This window comes from Peromyscus eremicus, chromosome 23 (genome assembly GCF_949786415.1).
Source record: "Peromyscus eremicus chromosome 23, PerEre_H2_v1, whole genome shotgun sequence".
Lineage (NCBI taxonomy): Eukaryota > Metazoa > Chordata > Mammalia > Rodentia > Cricetidae > Peromyscus > Peromyscus eremicus.
In genome coordinates this window covers 16,201,624-16,221,082 of record NC_081438.1, presented here as the reverse complement: position 1 = coordinate 16,221,082, position 19,459 = coordinate 16,201,624, and the positions used below count along the sequence as shown (strand labels likewise).

General features: G+C 43.1%; 1 long non-coding RNA gene across 1 annotated transcript; it reads right to left on the bottom strand.

The window, feature by feature from the left end:
- Positions 1-638: 638 nt before the first annotated feature.
- Positions 639-19,367, bottom strand: LOC131898335 (uncharacterized). The gene is made up of 3 exons (XR_009375901.1): positions 19,109-19,367; positions 5,006-5,270; positions 639-958 (listed from the first exon to the last, which is right to left on the bottom strand). It is a non-coding gene; the product is annotated as an uncharacterized LOC131898335 (long non-coding RNA).
- Positions 19,368-19,459: the final 92 nt, after the last annotated feature.

Sequence of the window (19,459 nt, the reverse complement as noted above, 5' to 3'; positions counted from 1 at the left end):
GCAGAAATGTGAAGTTTCAACCCAAATATAACATGCAGAAGCAGTGAATCAGAGGCCTCTCTGATTCATCCTGTGCGGGTTGTCAGGGATATTTTACACACTGGCTCACAGACCATCTGTTGTGCTGTGCGCAGCCGCATCCCGGTGGAAATGGTAACCTGCCCATGGCATCTCTGTGATGCTCTGTGTCTCTGATAAAGTTTCACAGGCGGCTTTGAAACCCTCCCATGCCAACGTGTATCTCCTCAATATGACTGCTCCGTTGAGATCCACTGGACATTAGCCTGTGCCTCCTCCAGCTGCTTTCCAACCTGGGCATCATGCTGTCATTTTACAAATGAATACTGGTAGGTTTACAGATGGCTGTGGGCAGTGGCCTCATGCTGACCAAGACAGGTGCTGGCTAGGTAGGCTCACCAACTGAAAAATTAGAACAAGCATTTCTCTGCAGGGGGGGAAATTGTTCTATAGAAATTTTACATTTTGTTTAGAAAATGCAATCTATCTATCTTTCCTTGAATTGAAGAATTCATTGACTGCTGTTTCACTCAGTTAAGTTACTGGCTTTTTTATTTTTTATGATTTTATTTCATTTTCAATTATGCACATATGTGCGTATCTGTATGTGGTGTGCTCCATGTGCATGCAGTGCCTACAGAGGCCTGAAGAGGGCATCGGATTTCCCCTTAGAACTGGAGTTCCAGATGGTTGTAAGCTGCCCAGTATGAGTGCTAGGAACTGAACCTGGGTCCTCTGCAAGAGTAAGAAGTGTTCTTAACCACTGAGATACCTCTCTAGCCCCTCTATTTCCATTTATTATGACAGTGAATATTTATACAGATTGGCTTTCTTTGTAGCAGAAACCTTGTGACGGCGGTGCTTGTTGGCAAAGCATAAATTCATAGGCTAAGTTTCTGTAAGTTTCTTCTTCAGGACATGATGTACCAGGGTTTTCTTTCTGGAAAGGAAAATGGAAACAAAATGTAAAATCTCTATAGAGGATAAGATAGGTACAGGAACCAGAAACTAACAAAACAATAGAAGGTTTGATAATATGAAATATTATGCAAAATAAACTCTGTGTATTGTATGTGTGTGTGTATTTGTATATATGTGTACATATGTGCCGTGTATATTTTCAAGTGTGTGTGTGTGTGTGTGTGTGTGTGTGTGTGTCCGTGTGTGTGGTGTTTTTTTCCACACAGGTATCAATTAGCATCTGTGGAAGTTGTTAAGACAATAGAGGAATAGAATGAACTTTGGATAAGAACCACAGCCACTGTGCCCTCAACACACACACATACATACACACACACACACACACACACACACACACACACACACACACCCTTCTGAGTAATGCCATATTTTGCACCAGGATTTTCCCTGAGGTTCATGGGAGAGGCATGAACCACACACTGCCATGCCAGTCACCACCACGTCCAGTCTTATTTACCTGAGAGCATCCACCAAGGGCCTCCCCAAGTCCCCAAGGAAGAATGGTGCTAGCTTTGTGTCCCTTAGAACTTGGGAGCCTTAGGATTTCCTTGCCAGATTGTCAGGCTCTGCATTTGAGACTCAGCTATTGCCAGTGACCACATATCCTTGAATATACCCCAAGTCTTCCCTATGCAGCTAGATTGCAGACCCTGGACTTGACAATAATGGGATTCTTTTTCCCAACTGGCAATACCTAACACCAATAATTTCAGTAAGTGATGTCTATAGAATTATACTGACAAAGTGAACATTTTCCCAGGAAGAATTGTATTTTCTCAACTCACACCAGAAGGAAACACATATGTAAAGTATCCACATTGCGTATATGTGTAAAAATAAGAAAATGTGAATACACAGATGTCTAGTATTTGTATATTCATTCATTCCACAAATATTTACTGTGTCAGTTTGCTTCTCCTGCTTAGCAAGCTCCACTATCTGCAAAGCGGCTTCAAATAGAAAAAGTTGCCTGCCCACAATTCCGGGGATTGAAACGTGGCCAGGCTTCAGCTGAAATGGGCTCAGGTGTTCACAGTCACCAAACACCGAGTGTCCTCACCAGGTGCCTTGCAGCTTGTGCTGGCCCTCTGCTGAGATGTTTGGGGATCATACCTCAATGGTTAGTTACCTGTTTACAGATGGCCCAGAGGGGTCCAAGAGCAGAGAGATGGGATGAACCTGAAAGGGCAAGTATCTGGCAGCGACCTCTCACTTGAACATCTGTCAAAGCATCTCTAAACCTCCAGATTCCAGCTGTGGATAAACAGCATCCCCTCTCCTCGTGCCAGAGAGACAGTAGAAGTCTGAAATCCCTTTGGCAAACTACATCAGTGGGAGCCTTCTCTTAGCTCACAGTCTAGTGAGCTGATGGCTACTGATGCCCCACTCACTCTAAGATGAAGAGTAAACAGCAGACTGAGTCATCATTCATCATTGTTGCTTTGGATTCTTAAATATTCGATAAACTTTATTAGCGAATGTCAAGTTCATAGCAATATTTTGGGTGAAGGTGTCTCCTATAACTCTCCTATTCTGATGTAGGTAGACACTCCTAGTTATTGATGTTGGAGTTTGCATGGGAATAGTCCCTCATAGAGAGACTGGAACGCTCGTGAAGGAAGGTATAGATGGTCCTACAGACGGCTGCAAGGTGGCCCCATGTCTACTCCTTCTAATCACACAGGACATTTTCCACACACAATGATTATCACCAATTAAGGTAATAATTAGCCAGGCCGTGGTGGTGCACCCCTTTAATCCCAGCACTCGGGAGGCAGAGCCAGGCGAATCTCTGTGAGTTTGAAGCCAGCCTGGTCTACAGAGAGAGATCCAGGACAGGCACCAAAACTACACAGAGAAATCCTGTCTCAGAAAACAAACAAACAAACAAAACAAAACAAAAAAGTAATAATTAATAAAAATTCAAATTTTATTTCCAGGAACTGAAATTCTTTGGACAGATTAAAATCTTTAAGTATACAGAACAGATCAGGAATAAACACCTTTGGTTATTTGAATGAAGTAAGTTGGGAGCATATGATTGTGCCTATGTGTCTGCCTCTCAATACATTTGAAAGGGTGATTGAGACTTGATTGTTTATTGTTGGCAGAGTGTTTTTAATTCTCTCAGAGCAACACTAAGATATAGAGGTGGAATTGGGCATTTAACAATGCTTAAGACTTTAAAATGCCATTAAGAAGGATGCCACACACTTAAACATGCACAATGTCAATTTTCGGAAAAAAAATGTATTTATTACTTAAGGCGTTGGTTAGTTTAATCTTGGGCATGTTTTTTTAATTATTTCCTATAATTTTTCAGATTATAAAGTAATTAACATCATTTCTGCTTTCCCTTTCCTGCCTCCAAGCTCTCCCATACATTCCTCCTTGCCCTCTTTCAAATTCACGACTGTGCGTGTGCATGTGTGTGTGTGTGTATTTATGTGTGCGTGTTTATTAATATATGTACGTTTTATGTGTATGTTTGTATGTATATGCAGAGATGTGTCCATTTGTGTATATGTGTTTATATGTATGTTTGTGCATATGGTATATGTATGCATTCTTGTGAGTGTTTTTGCATTATGTATGTGAGTGTATGTGTACACATATGTGTTTGTGAAGGCCAGAGGTTAACATCAAGTACTTCCTCAATCACACTTCAGATTAATTTTGAAGACACAGTCTCCCTCCAAACATGAAGGCTAGACTAGCTGTCAGTGAGTTCCGGGAATCCATTTGTCTCTGCCTTCCAGCACTGGCATTACAGACATGAACTGTCATGGTCAATTTTAATCATGTGCTAGGGATCTGATCTCATGTCATCACATCTGCGGGGTAAGTGTTGTGACCAATTGAGTCTTCTCCCCAGCCACAATTAGGGGGAAGCGTGAGCTTTCTGTTAGAGACCAGGAACTTTCATCAGACACAGTTTTCCCTTCAATAAATTTTATTTTAAAGACAACAAAAACATGTTTTTCTCGAATTACATTTTTTCATGTTATTTGCTAAAAGCAATGTAAGTTTCTCCCTCTTATTTAGAGTGAGGTCCATTTAGGAACCTAGTCCCTTTCACTTAAGCAAAACACACATTTCAAACCAGCCTCAAGTCACCCAGAGTTCATGCAGCCTGCACACAAGGTGCAGTCTGTGCTGAGCCACCCTGCTCCCCCTCCCTCCTTCCCCCCTTCCCTCCTTCCTCATTGTATGGCCATGGGGAGGAACCTGCAACTTTAGTTTTTTTCAGTGAATAGCAGTCTTCAAAGAGTCAGGAATCAAAGTGATGTATTAAAACACCATTAAGCAAAGGGCCCTGAAAGAAACTTATAATTAGCACCAAGAAATAATTTATTATCTGCACAGAACATTGCTCAGTGTGAAAGGAGAATGTTAAGAATGGCATTGGACACAAAGCAGCTCAGGGCCAACCTAACCGAGTTGATAAAGGAGCAGCCCAGCCACCTGCTTGCAGGTTTCTGCTACACAAGAATGATTCCGCGTCCATGTAAATGGTGCTGTGTAGCCCAGGGTGTCATCTCTTATTTTCAAAGCCATTTTTCCAAATTTAGAGAGACAACTATTAATAATACAGAAAACAAATTAGATTGTGCATTAATAACCCAAAGTAGAAGAATTATGAACCATGTGGAAGCCTGAATAACTTGAAGAAAACACATTCCTCCTTTTACACACACACACACACACACACACACACATCTGAACATACTCATGCAAATATATACAGGGACTCCAGGGACTCACACACACATATACTTGTGAAAACAGGTACACACGATCATATGCATGCAAGCACACATGTGTACAGGAATGTATGTGTGCATGCACATTTGTGAATGCACACACACACACACACACACACACACACACAGGTTTTCTGCTCACTTGAAAAGGCAAAGCTGAGTCTGATCCGGGGCGCTCAGACACTCACAGCTTATCTCTTTGTTCTGTGAATGCTGTCCCTCATCATTAACTTCTTTCTCACCTGCCATCTTGTCATGTGACAAATGAAGAAAGCTTCCTCAGTGATGGGGCTGAGTAGCAGTGAGTAGTCGGTTTCCTAAAATATATCGTGTTTGAAGTGGAGACTGAGCCTAGTGGAAGCCAAGTGGGAGTGTCTGAAGAGCGACTGGTTCTCACACCGTCTGCAACTCCTTTCAGACTCTTGAAGTTCTTCTGTGTTCAGGAAGCTGCAGGCCTCCATCCTGGGTGCCAGCTGAAGGGTATGTGTGAGCAATCCTCACAAACACCTGGAAAACAAGGGTCATGGCATCTTGGCATCTGTCAATTGCACAGTAGATACAATGATTGACTTTGTTCCAGAAACTGCTATGCTCTTTTTAAGTACCCACTACCTATGTGAATAACTTCTTTGGATAAGTGTCTGTTTATCCCCATGTCCCATTTTAAAGGATGTATTTATAACATGTGTTTCTGTGTGTGTGTGTGTGTGTGTGTGTGTGTGTGTGTGTGTGTGTGTGTGCCTGTGAGTGTAGTGTCCAGAGAGACCAGTAGAGGGTGTCAGGTCTCCTGGAGCTGGAGTCATATGGCCCATTTTAACAATTGGACCAATTGCTTTGTTTAATCAGTTAAAAATATTCCACATTCTAATGTCAAATTCAACAAGCAGAATGGAAACTGTCCCATGTCACAAGATTTTACTCGTATGAAATGTTCAGAATAGGTAAATCCAGAAACAGAGTGCAGACTAGTGGTTGACAACGCTGGGCAGAGGAGGCAATAGGTAAGTACAGCTGACAGTCAAGTAGAATATACAGGGTGGATACTCTGGATAGATTCATGCCTATGGAGCCATAGAGTAGGATGAATAGAAGTGGGATTGTTCATCACAATATTCTAGAAAGTACAACCTTTACACAATATAAAGAGTTTGTTTATGGAATTTTCCACTCTGAAATTACTCAGCTGTCTATGCAAAACGGCCATGCAATGAGGAACTGTGATTATGGGGAAATGCTGTGCTAGAGAGGCCCACAGAAATTCACAAAGATACCCCCACAACAGACTGCTGGCAATGGTCGAGAGACAGTCCGAATTGACCTACTCTGGTGATGGGATGGCCAAACACCCTAATTGTTGTGCTAGAAACCTCATCCCACTACTGAGAGATCTGGATGCAGAGATCCATGACTAGGCCCCAGGTGGATCTCTGGGAGTCCAATTAGCGAGAATGAGGAGGGTTTATATGAGAGAGAATTGTTGAGACCAAGGTCGGATAAAGCACAGAGACAAATAGCCAAACAAATGGAAACACATGAAATATGAACCAATGGCTGAGGGGTCACCAACTGGATCAGGCCCTCTGAGTGGGTGAGACAGTTGATTGGCCTGATCTGTTTGGGAGGCATCCAGGCAGTGGCACTGGGTCCTGTGCTCATTGCATGAGTCGGCTGTTTGAAACCTGGGGCCTATGCAGGGTCGCTTGGCTCGGCCTGGGAGGAGGGGACTGGACCTACCTGGACTGAGTCCACCAGGTTGATCTCAGTCTGTGGGGAAGGCTTTGCCCTGGAGGAGATTGGAATGGGGGGCGGGCTGGGGGGAAGGTGAGGGGGGCGGGAGGGGGGAGAACAAGGGAATCTGTGCCTGTATGTAGAACTTAATTGTATTGCAAAATAAAAATTAAAAAAAAAAATGATGGTGGCATGTTCAAAATATAATGTATGGAGTTCTCAAAAATTTGGTAAATCTGTTATTTAAGAAAAAAAGAATGAAAGAAAAGAGGCATACGGGCTGAAAATAACAACATGGAGAAGATGTAAGGAAGGGTTGTCATCACCGGAGACAACCGGTGTAGTAGATGGCAGTTTATTAGAAACCCATGATTAGCCAGGTGGTGGTGGCACACGCCTTTAATCCCAGCACTCGGGAGGCAGAGCCAGGCGGATCTCTGTGAGTTCGAGACCAGCCTGGTCTACAGAGCAAAATCCAGGACAGGCATCAAAACTACACAGAGAAACCCTGTCTCGAAACAAACAAACAAACAAACAAACAGCAAGTAAAAAAGAAACCCACAATTGACCAAAGTGAAGGAAATAAATGATGTCAGAGTGCTCAGCCAAGTGGGACGTCGCCATCTCTCCCTCAAATCTCAGGGATCATTGAGGAAGAGGGGACGGGATGATTGGAAAAGCCAGAAGTCAGGGAAGACAGCTTCAAAACACCATTTTCCAGATGCGACGGAACTGTTGAACACATGACCTCACAAAAGTGGTTGCCTGCACAACATCATGCCAGTCAACAGTCCAGCGTAGACGGGATCCATAGAGTCCGCAGAACTCCATTCTTGACTGAGGAGCTGTTGGGAGTTGAAGCCTACAGGCAGAGAAGTGGGTCGATTTTCCTTAGAACTGTGTCTCTAGTTGGTTGCACATCCTCCAATGGATGGCCACACATCCACACACATGTGCAGCACTAATTAGACTAGTGAGTTAAAAAAAGAAAGATAGAACATGAATCTGGGAGGGAGGTATTGGGGTGCAATTCTGGGAAGAGTTTGGGAGCAAGAGGAGTGTGGAATGTGTGTATGTATATACATATGTGGTGCATGTATGTTGCATGCACATGAGTGTATAAATGCATCACTTACAGAGGCCAGAGGAGGCTGTCAATGTCTTCCCTTATCCCTCTCTATCTCATTGTCCTGAGACAGTGTCTTTCAGTGAATTAGAAGCTAAATATTGGGCTAGGTTGACTGGCCAGTGAGTTCTCTAGATCTGCCTGCCTCCACCCCAAACCCCATCCAATGCTGGAGCTGCAAATGTGTGTACAGCTATGCCCAGCTTTTTACACAGATGCTGGGGATTCCAACTCAGGTCTTTGCAGAGCAAATGTTCTTCCCCACTTAGCCATCTTAAGTATTTTTTAAAATATTGATTGATTTTGCTTATTTTTCGTTGTTACAAGCATGAAGTATAACAAGAGACCCCCATACATAGGGTAGCACTTGTTTTGTGGGGGGCTCCTAGGTGGTCTTCCCCATTCAATTCCTCCCTTCTTTCCTTTGATGTAACCTTTGCCTCCAAGTCAGTTGAATCATCCTTTGGTAGCATCTTTAATTATGAATTTGAGATACTCCTTTGGTAGCACAGTGTGAACACATTACCCACAAGACTACGTGAGATCATGCATAAAGTAGAATGTCCACACAGGTATCAGAACTAATGGTCACTAATAGTTCATAAAGAGATAATCTATTTCATCACATTCTACATCACTTACTCTCATAAATCATTCACCATTGGGAGTATTGACAGGACACTTCTTAGAGAACAGTCTGTATTAACTTTGTCCTATATTCATCCCAACTTAAAATAATCTATTATTAATTATTAATGTTACTTAAAGTGAGCCACACTGAGAGTTTCTGTCAAATGAAAAGGGTAGTTTGAACACCAAGAAAACATGTTTCCAATTAGAAATCTTTTAAATTATCATTATATCACAAAATTTTTATTCGTGTGTATGATGTATGTGTGCCTGCCTATCTGTGTGTATACCACATGTGTGCAATACCCACAGAGGCCAGAAGAGAGAGTAAGATCTCCTGGAGCTGGAGTCAGAAATGACTCTGAGCTGCCTGATATAATGTGGGTTCTAGGAACTGTACCTTGACCCTTTGCAAGAGTAGCAACTGTTCTTAACCACCAAGCCATCTCTCCAGTTCCTGTTACTGTATTACAAACATTGATTTTGTACGAGTGTGTCAGAGTGGAGGGTGCACAGCAAGGATCAGGACTCTCTTTGCAATATGTTGGTCCTGGAGATCAAATTCAAGTTGTCAGGCTTGGTGACTGATGCCTTTACCCACTGAGCCATCCCATTGGCCCCTAAGAAGAGATTTGGATCATGTGGACTTGTATGAATTATTTTTCAGTGGCACATTATAGCTGGTGGCACAGCCAATAATGGAAGATATTTAGAAATGAATTATGGAGTGGTCAGAGCACAGATGAAGCTGAAACACACAACAAAGCCACCAGGATCGTTCACAGCACCTATCAAAATATTACCTGTGTAATATTCAGTGGTGATTAGAGACACGCAACTTACAAAAACTAGTTTAAGGCTAAAACTGTGTGTTTGTGCTGTAAATACTCACTGGCCAAGTGAAGACTCTGGTAAATATAAAAGTATAGAAGAGTTTTGTAAAAAAAAAAAAAAAAATAGGATGCATTGGCTTCTGTCACAGCTGGAGACTCGATAGTCAGCAGGCCCTCAGGGAGGGGGGCTATCAACACAAGGAAAGGACCCAACATGCCGTTTCACAGGGAACATCCTTGAGTAAAGGGGAAACAGGTCTCTGAGTCCTGCCTCAGCTGAAGGCCATAGGGGAGTTGTATACATGGGCAGGTACCCAGCGGGCATCTTTGAGCCTGATAGCTAAGGAACTGCACAGCTCTGTCTTTTACCAGCCCCTGGATGGGTGTGCTGATCCCTCCTGCCATTTCCCTCGTGAGCACAGAAGAGTCACTTTCTTTCCCTCCATTTTTTTCTACCTGGTGGATACAAAGCTTTCATTCATATCACAGTGGATATTTGCTTAAGGGAAGATGAGGTTTCCAGGGGCTCCTGATTTCTGCTGAGGGACTCTTCTATGTACATGTGTGGTTTTATACACAAGGTTCTTAGAACGGCAAACACCAAGCAGGACCAGTATCCCTCCAATCACTCTGCTCCTGGGTACCAATCAGTACCCTTTGCAAAGTTTCCATCACTTCTGCAGTCACTCACTCTTGGAGTCAGTTTCTTCAAAGGTTACTAGAGGCCCAAACAATTACCTTTTTTGACTTGATGGACTGTGTTTTCTGATGGGGAAGTGCCAGCAATAGGTTTACAGGAAGAGCTGTGTTTCAAATGCTTATATCTTCCAACTTACGTTGAGCACATGGACTTGTATGTGCACTCCTGCTACTTACGTATAAATATGTTGCTTATCAAAATTGATTTGTAGCAGTCCATGAATTGCACATGTGTGGTTCATGGGTGTGATGAACAGCAGCTGCCTGCCTGCCATCCAGAAGGGTGGCTTAGGCTGATGCAGTTTCCCTGGCAGAGGGTACACCATGCTGGTTCTCCTTTGGCCTGTGAGCATTCTGCTGCTGTGGAATGGACAGTTTTCAAGTCTTCTGCCTTGGTGGAAAGTGCAGTTTCTGGGTCACAGAGGCATGGGTTTCATCCTTGCTCTTGCTATGAACGGTCATGTGATACACACACACACACACACACACACACACACACACACACACACACACACACACACACCAAATTAACCACGGTGTAAAATGATACAATGCAAATCTCCATTTCAAAGACTGACCACAAGTGATGAACCCATGATTATAGAGAAAGTGTCCACTTACTGCCTCTGTTGTTCTTTTTAAATTTATTCTTTGAAATGTAATGCATGTAAGACAATGTATCTTGGTTAGTGTTTATTGTCAGTTTGATACAAATTAGAGTCATCTGGGAAAAGGAAACCTCAACTGAGAAAGGGCCTCCACCAGATGGGTCTGAGAACAAGTCCATGGGTGCATTTTCTTGTTCAATGATTACTGTGAGAGGCTCCAGCCTACAGTGGGTGGTGCCACTCCTAGGCTGGTGGTCCTGGGGTGTACAAGAAAGCAGGCTGAGCAAGCTGTTGGAAGCAAGACAGTAAGCAGCATTCCTCCATGGCCTCTGCATCAGCTCCTGCCTTCACGTTCCCGCTTTCTGCCTTCACGTTCCCGCTTTGAGTTCTTGTCTAGATGATGGACTTTGAAATATAAGTCAATTAAACCCATTCCATGCTTCTTTTGGTCATGGTGTTTATCAAAGCAATAGATAGCAAACTAGGACAATATCTACTCTCATTACTCCCTCTAACTCCACTCACCACCCATCACATCTCCCTCCCAATTGTTTAGGTTTTTAACCTACTGAAACCAGTGCATAGATGTGAGGATCACCCACGGGGACACAGGGAACCTCCCCATGGGCCATACTATACGGCCTAGCTCTTGATAAAGAGTAAATACAAAAAGATAAGCAGTCCTTTAGATTCATCTAAAAAAAACTGAAAACTTTCCCAAGACATCAAATGGCAATTGTGATTTACCCTGATGTGGGAGCATCACGTGGACTGTACACACCATGATTCCTCTGTGCTCTGAGAACCACCCATCCCACATTTTACCTGGGTCCTCCACAGCAATGGCAATGCGTCTCTCTGTGTGAGATTTCATCAGCTTACTCAGCCATCTCCCTTCCCAGCGTCTCTTTCTTCAGGAACCAGATTGCGATCATTGCAAAATTAAGATAAAGTTAAAGTAAGGGTATTGATGGGAGAGGGGAGTAAAAGCGAGGCTGTGTGTGCACTTCAGAAAATAGAAACAGCAGGTGGAAAATTGAAGCAGATGCCTGGCTTGTAAAGCTGGGGATGGACTGAGCACATTTACAGTATGGTTTTCTCCATCTTGTTCTCTTTATTTTACTTAAAAAAAAAAATCCTTCTTCTATGCAAAATGCTGAACAGAAGAGAAGGAGGAAGAGAGGGAGGGAATGAAGGGGGTATGGAGGTGGAGAAGAAAGGGAGAAATTTTATTTATATTGTTTATTTTAAATTTTAAATAATTTATGAGTTCATTGGTCATAGCCCCAAGTCACATCATTTTGCAAAGATGTCATTTTCTGTGTGTAGTTTTGGGGAGATTGTTTTTAATTCCCTCTGAAAGCGCCCAGATCAGTAATCCTGCATGACAATGGGATCCACGATGGTTTCAGGATCAAATAACATCAGTCCACTTCAAGAAAGCATGCACTGCCCTCCTTTACCCAGACACAGCCCCCTGCCTTAGACTGTATGCTGGGGACCTTCCTCCTGTGTCCACATGGCTCCTCTCTGCATATTCTGGTAGATCCACTCTCACTGATTCCTATTTTTAAGGCTTCCTGCTTGAGATGGGGGAAAAGCCTAAATCCCAGCCCTGTAGAAATGAACCTGCGTCAGCAATCCCTCATGACACCACCCTGACTTTCCACTGATCTACAGCAGTGCTGAGCCACAGACACAGAAAAAGGCCTTCAGTATTTCCTGGTGTTGGCTCCTCAGCATCACAGTTGTCTGTCTTTGGGTTGCATGGTATTAATGACTGGTTTTTAAAATTGCTGATTGAATTGCTGATGAGTGTTCACGGGGAAAAAAAATGTTAAATGAATGTTGGCGTGGGATTAGGACAGAATTTCCAACCATTCCTAAAATGATCCTAAACTTACTTCTGCCATTTTTCTGGTGTATTTATATGAAGCAGTGCTCTCAGCTTTGACTATTATAAAACAAAATATCCATCAACTCTGAAAAACATTGAAGATACTCTACATTCTTTATGCCAAGATTTAATTATTTGTGTAAAAATAAAGAGCTCATGCATCTCATTAGTGTACTACTAATTTGCTTTCAACTCTAGTAAATGGTAAAACCATATGTATACCAAGGAATTGATTGAAAAAAGTTGCTTTATAATTTATCATCAGGAACTGTTTGATTTTTAACCTATGGTAGACCTGAGGTCTTGTAAAACTTTCTCAGGTGAGGGCTGAGGGAATTGTTCAGTGGGTACATTTTTGCCATGTAAACATGGAGACCAGAGTTGGACCCATGGTACCCACACAAATGCTGAGCAGACTATGTGACCCCCTCCTATTATCCTTGTGCATGGCATGCAAAGATAGGGGATCCATGGTGGAGCAAGCATACTAGCCAACTAGATGAGCCCAATCAGAAAGCTCCGGGTTCAAGTGAGAGACCCTGCCTCCATGTATAGGTGCGGAGGGCAATTGAAGACGACTCCTGATATCAACATCTGGCCTCCACATGCAAGTGCCCACATAAGCAGGCACACTTGTGCACACCCATATGCACATGCAAAAAGATGGGTGAGCTTGTAAAAGGATGAAAAAAAATTAGAAAACCTAATGTGAGTTTCTTCTTCAATTTGAATTGTTCATGACAAAGCCACATTCTGCGGCAGCCGTGGGTGGGTCCTGTCACTGCATAGTAAAATGATTATGTCCTTATTCTGTCTCCTGCTCAGATAAAACTTCAGTGAATTCAAGTCCAGGCCCATTAGAACATGAGTAAGAAAGAAGCATTATAAACCTGTTACATTTGAGCAAGCCAGAGAAACCAGGTTACCTAACCAAACCTGACAATCTATTTCAGAACAACTCCAAATGATGCAACCTGCGTGTTTAGCATAAAGACAGTAAATTAATGGTGCAAAACTGAAGTGCTGAAACTCACAAACATCCTGCAGTTCAGACACGAAAATGAGTTCCTTTTTTTAATGAAAATGGATTGTACTATTCCAGCCCACAAGAACCATAAAATACAAGTTCATTACTGGGAATTTTGAAAAGTAGAGGAAGACAAAGCTGGTGGAATTCTTCCTGTGTCAGTTTGACACTGAAGGGAAGCTGTTAAAATAATATTGATGGGATGGGTTGTTTGGATTCTCTCCAAGATGTGTTTAAAATCACAAATGGTTGCATGTGTTGAAAAAAAAAGAAAAAAGAATCAGCTTTGGTGGAAGTGCATAGGCTGAATCTCTCAGAGGTGTGGTTAAGTACTTGTCAAGCTGAGGTGGGAGTCTTTCAGGTGTCTCAACCAGGAGCTAGAGCTAGACACGTTTTGAGTTGGAGAACTGAAGGTGAAGAGCTGTTGACCAAAACATACCTCTGGGTGTGAGTGTGTGTGTGTGTGTGTGTGTGTGTGTGTGTGTGTGTGTATGTGTGTGTGTGTGTGTGTGTGTGTGTGTGTTTGGGGGTGGGGTGGGGTGTCTGGATAACACCTCCATCCCCCCCGCAGCATTTGGGAAATCCTCGAAAAGTTAATGCAGACAAAAGTTATAGTTGCAGTTGTGGGGGCTGGAGAGATGTCTCAGAAGTTAGGAGCACTGGCTGCTCTTCCAGAGGTCCTGAGTTCAATTCCCAGCACCCACAGGGTGGCTCACAACCCTATGTAATTCCAGTTCCAAGGGATTCTATGTCTTCTCGGTGCCATCTTGGACACCAGGCACGTAATTGGTACACAAACATACATGCAAATATCCATACCATATTCATTAAAAACCCCAAAAGAATTTTAAAAGAAAGGAAAAAGAATGAAGGAGGGGAAAAGGAAGGAGGGAGGAAGTTTCTGAAGAAGTGAAGGAGGAAACAGAAGGCCAGTAGTAAGTTGCACCTAATGTCAACCGGGGAATGGGCTGGGGGAGTGGCATATATATCAGGAGGGGAGATGTACATGTTCGTCCAGTGTCACCCATGAAAGTCTTTGTTTTAACCCAATTAATGCTGCCTGGGCTATAAAATACCCTGTCTAGAATCTTCTCCTCTCCCTGCACGGCTGTCTCCAGAACAAACAAGCTCTTACAAGCCCCTAGCTCTCATGAGGAAAAGAAACTTCAGTTTGAGTGGGAATTAAACTGTTCAAGGATTTTGATAAAGAGACGTGTTCTGCGGTAATAATCTAGGAAAAATCTTTTCTGTAAATAATCAACAATGGATTAAGTTTGATGCTTCAAGAGGTCTTTGGTGGGGGGGAATTCTCAGAAAAGATCCAGGGATGAGCACAGTGCGGCCCTCACTTCGATGTACTTGAAAGACACAATGACATGTACTCTCCTTCCCAACCCCAGGCACCAACTAGAAAAAGAGGAAAAGATAATTAAGCTATTCTCTCTAAATTGAGACAAAACTTGTTTTAGAAAGGTATAAAACACATGGATATTCTTTGTTAAGGCTCAGGAAGATAACTGCAGGGAAATTCATGAATGGTGGCCATGGTTTTCGAATTTGAAAAATATGCTAGCTTCTTTTAGTGTGAAAGACATGGTGGGACACAGTGTAGCATGCATGAGATTCCAGTACTCAGGAGGCTGAGGCAGGGGGATGATGAGTTTTAAGCAGGCACCGACTATATAACAATACCTTGACTCAAAAAGGAGGCAGGGGCATTCTAAATTAAATTAACAGTAATTCTGCTGTGGGGATGTCAAGTCATAAGAGATTCTATCCAAGTGTATAGTTAGATACATCTTCCTGCACTATCACTTTATCATTTTCTCTCTCTATCACCTGGCAAGATGCCAATAGCCAAGTGAAGGACACCTCAGACAGAGCCACGGATGACAGAAACCTGGGTCCTTCATGACTGTGTGGGACAGCATTCCTTGTCCCACATCCAGAGAATATCTGGTTATGCTTTTAGAGTTCATGGTATGTTCTTGTCTGAGTTTAACATTGTTTTAGAAGAATTAAGGACAGACCTTTGGATAGTAAATACACACCATGTAGGTGAGCACCATGCCTTCAACTTTGAATTAAAACTTCCTGCCAAAAACATCTTTCCAAAAGAAGAACTGGGAAGATGGCTCCATGTAAATGTGAGGAACTGAGTTCACGTCCCAGAACCCATGTAACCAAGTAGTTGAGTGATCTTGTAATCCCAGCACTGGGGGCGGGGGACAGGTGGAGACTGGGGGATCCTGGAGCTTAATGTCTGGCTAGATTAGCCTATTGGGTGAGTTACATGTCAGTAAGGGACCTTGTCTAAATAATGACAGCTGAAGCTGCCTCTCACCTCTACATGTGCACCATACACCACACACACACACACACACACACAGAGAGAGAGAGAGAGAGAGAGAGAGAGAGAGAGAGAGAGAGAGAGAGAGAGAGAGAGAGAGAGAGAATAGCTACCATCTGGTCTGAAGAATAGCCTTAGAAATATTTGCTTATTATTTATCTCAAGATAGCAAACATTTTTGAAGATGATGTTATTGGTTTAGATACAAAATTCATCCACTAGGCTCATGTTTAAACCCTTGGACCCCAGATGGTGGCACTGTTTTGGAAGGTTGGAAGTTGAATCCCAACTAAAGGAAGTGGGTCCCTAGGAGGCAGGTTGAGGCTTATTGCCTGGCCCCACTTCATCCCATCTCAGCTTTTGATCTGCTCTGATGTGAACGAACAGGCTCCCACTCCTACAGCTGTGAGCTGCTCCCACCCCACAACACATCCCCACCATGATGGATCACGCCCTCCTAGCTTGTGAGTTAAAATAACTCCTTCCTCTCTGAAGCTACCCTTTGTCCAGGTGTTTGATCCCAACAAGGCGAAAGGAGGCTAATACAGATGTAGAATGAGTCAGCCTCACAGACGGTTTCAGAATGAGATTGAGTACAAATATCAACCTCTAATCCCCAAGCAAAGCTCACATAAAAATCCTTGTAGTAATTCTGCCAAGACAATGCACCACACTATCTTTATGACCTCCTCTACTAGGTGGCAAGATGTTTGCAAACTTAAAAGCTTTTACGGTGGAAGAATCATTTCTTTTGTTTCATGGATCATTTGCTTCTCTGTTCTGTTTGTTACCTTAGTAAGAGAAAGAAGGGGACAGAAATATCTGACATTTACGCTAATATGTTACCGGATATAAATATGTATGAATCTCAAATGCACTCTACCCTTGAATGGAGAACATGTGAGCTCAGGGTGTCTCAACCCTGCAGGGCCCGGGAAAGCTCACTGCACATTCCACCTCAGTCATGCTTCCTGTGGAAGAGATTTCTCTCCGTGAGGCCATCCAGACATTAACTGCATAATATTTGGGGGATCATGGGAATACCTTCAAAGGGTCAAAAAGTATTTAAAAGCTCATAATTTAATTGATAAGGAGATTTTCATGCTCTGTTCCTTTACGTTGTATAAAACAACCTGACCAAAAAGCAAGTTCAGGGATGAGAATTTATTTTGCCTCATAGTTGGAAAGGGTGCACAGTCTATGATGGTGAGGAAAGCTTGGAGGGTGAGCCCAGTTCTCACCATCTCAGGGCAGGAAGCAATGGAAAAACGATGCCTACACACAATCGGCTTTCTCTTTCTTTGTCTTTCACTCTACTGTGGCTCCTGCCCCTTGGAGATGGTGCCACTCACATTCAGAGACAGTCTTTCCTCCTCTGCTCTCTCCAGATGCCCTCCGAGACAAGCCAAGAAGTGTGCCTTACCAATCTCCCAGGTGGTTCTAAATCTATTTAAGGTTACAGTGGAGACTAACCATTACAATAACTTACACGCTCCCTGGAAACCTCAGTGTCAACATCCATTAAACAGGAAAATCAGATTCCCGGGTGCAACCAATAAGAAATGAACAAATGGATTGTGCTACTACCCAGTTAATGTAAATACAGCTCAGCTACTTTTTCATTTGAGTATGGACTTTAAATGCCCCTGTCCACTTGAAATCCAGTAGAATGAGGCATGGGAAGGTTCATCTGGCTGAATCTCTGGAAGACGTATCCAGTGGTATTGGGCGGGGGGGGGGGGGGTGATCTTTCACTCTTTCCTTGTATTCAGCATCTACAATGTGCCAAGTATTTTATTGTTTTACGTTATGTGTATAGGTGCTTTGCCTATGTATGTGTGTGTACCATGTGAATTCAGTGCCACAGAGGCCAAAAGAAGGCATCAGATCCCCTGGAGCTGGAGATATAGATGGTTGTGAGCTCCCGTATGGATGCTGGGAATCAAGCCCAGGTCCTCTACAAAAGCAGCTGGTGCTCTTAACCATTGAACCATCTCTCCAGCCCCATCAGTGATTGCTTTCCTCCCTCCCTACCGGACAGGGAGATGAATCTACTGTCCACTGGTTGGGTTCTGTGCTCATCATCAAAGTTACCTTATTGCAGAATAGCACTCGAATACAAGCATGAGCACAAGTGTCCAGGAGAGCCTGTGCTCACAGAGGACATGCTGCTTATGCTGGTAGATTTGTTCTTGCATCTTCTGCATCCTTTCCTAGCACTCCATCCTCAGGGTGCTGCCTAAGTGGTAACTAGAGCTTGTCTTCCATTTCCAAAAGCTGCAGGCTCTAGGAAGCTATGCTAGCTTCTACGACAGAAAGACATGTTATAAGATGACAGGAATATGTCAGAACATATTAGTGACAGAAATGGGCCGTCATGACTGGTACTATGATATTACTCTTTGCTAACATCTCAAAGAAATGTTTTCCAAAGCATGGTGGGTTTTTTTTATGTCAACTTCTGTATTTTTACAGTGACTCCAAGTTTCTTCTCTCAACAGTAGATGTCAAACATCCGACATCAAATTTCTCTACAAGAAACATCAAATGATATAGTTTGTCTGGGCCCCTTATGGATCCAAACTCATGGTGCCACATCCATCAAGAACTCCATGAGTGACATTTAACTACAACTAAGTAACAGACTATGTTACAAGTCACATGTCAAGTGTGAGTCCAAACCAACCTCTGTGAAGTATGTGGGCCATGGGTATTCCCCCAAACATGTGCATGTATGGCAATTGCCTGTCCTCAAGCACATGCCTGTCATATGTGTAGACCCTGGTGCAGAGGAGAGGCTAAGGCCATACCATGGTATATTCAAAGCAGGAGCAGAAAAACTGTATCCTCAGAAACTCCTACCCTCAGGAGGCCATCAGCAGGGTCTAGAGAGATGTCTCAGTTAGTACAGAATAAAAGCATGAGGATTTGGTTTTGGGTTCCAAGCATACACATAAAAATCTGGGTGCTGGGACTATAGAATTATGGGAACCCCTGGGCCCTGCTCATCTAGCTGAATTGGTGAGACTGAGTTTTAGTAATAGACCCTATATCAAAAAAATAGGGAAGGTACCATGTCACTCACAGGCCTTCACACGTACTTACCACTTGCATTGATACACACACACACACACACACACACACACACACATACACACACACATACACACACGTATATTCACCCCACAGCACCACACACACACACTCACACCCCCTTCCTACACACAATAACTAAATTAAGAAATAAGACTCCTGCAGAAGCACTCCTGCAGAGAGACAGAAAACTGTCAAGTCAGCAACATTGAGCCATAGGAGATCATGTGAAGTCTATCAAGATAAACAAATACATTACCGTTCATCATCATCACTATTCCCTTATTAGTTCAGTTGCAATAATGGATTCTGGAGGGAAGTGGATCTAGGCATGTATTTACCTCTGCAACTTACCATCAAAATACTGTGGAAGAGGCTGGTCACTTCTAAGGGTCTCTCTTTCCTTGTCTGAGAAATGGGCACATGAATTGTATGAAATGAGTAAGCAAGCTATACTACCTAGTCTTGGTAGCTAAATAAAAATAAAGGTCCTCGTCATGCTCAGTTCACAGTTTAGCATGTGGACTTTTCTCCACATAATCACTCAAGGAACCAGGGTCTTTGGCATTTAGGTCTACCATCTCCTAAGTTCTCCCCAGACCTGACTAGATCCTCTGTCACCAGGCAACCAACAAAGGAAGAGAAATCATACACATTTCTCCCAGCAACAGAATCAGAACTCAGGAACATGGCTGCTGGAAGAGC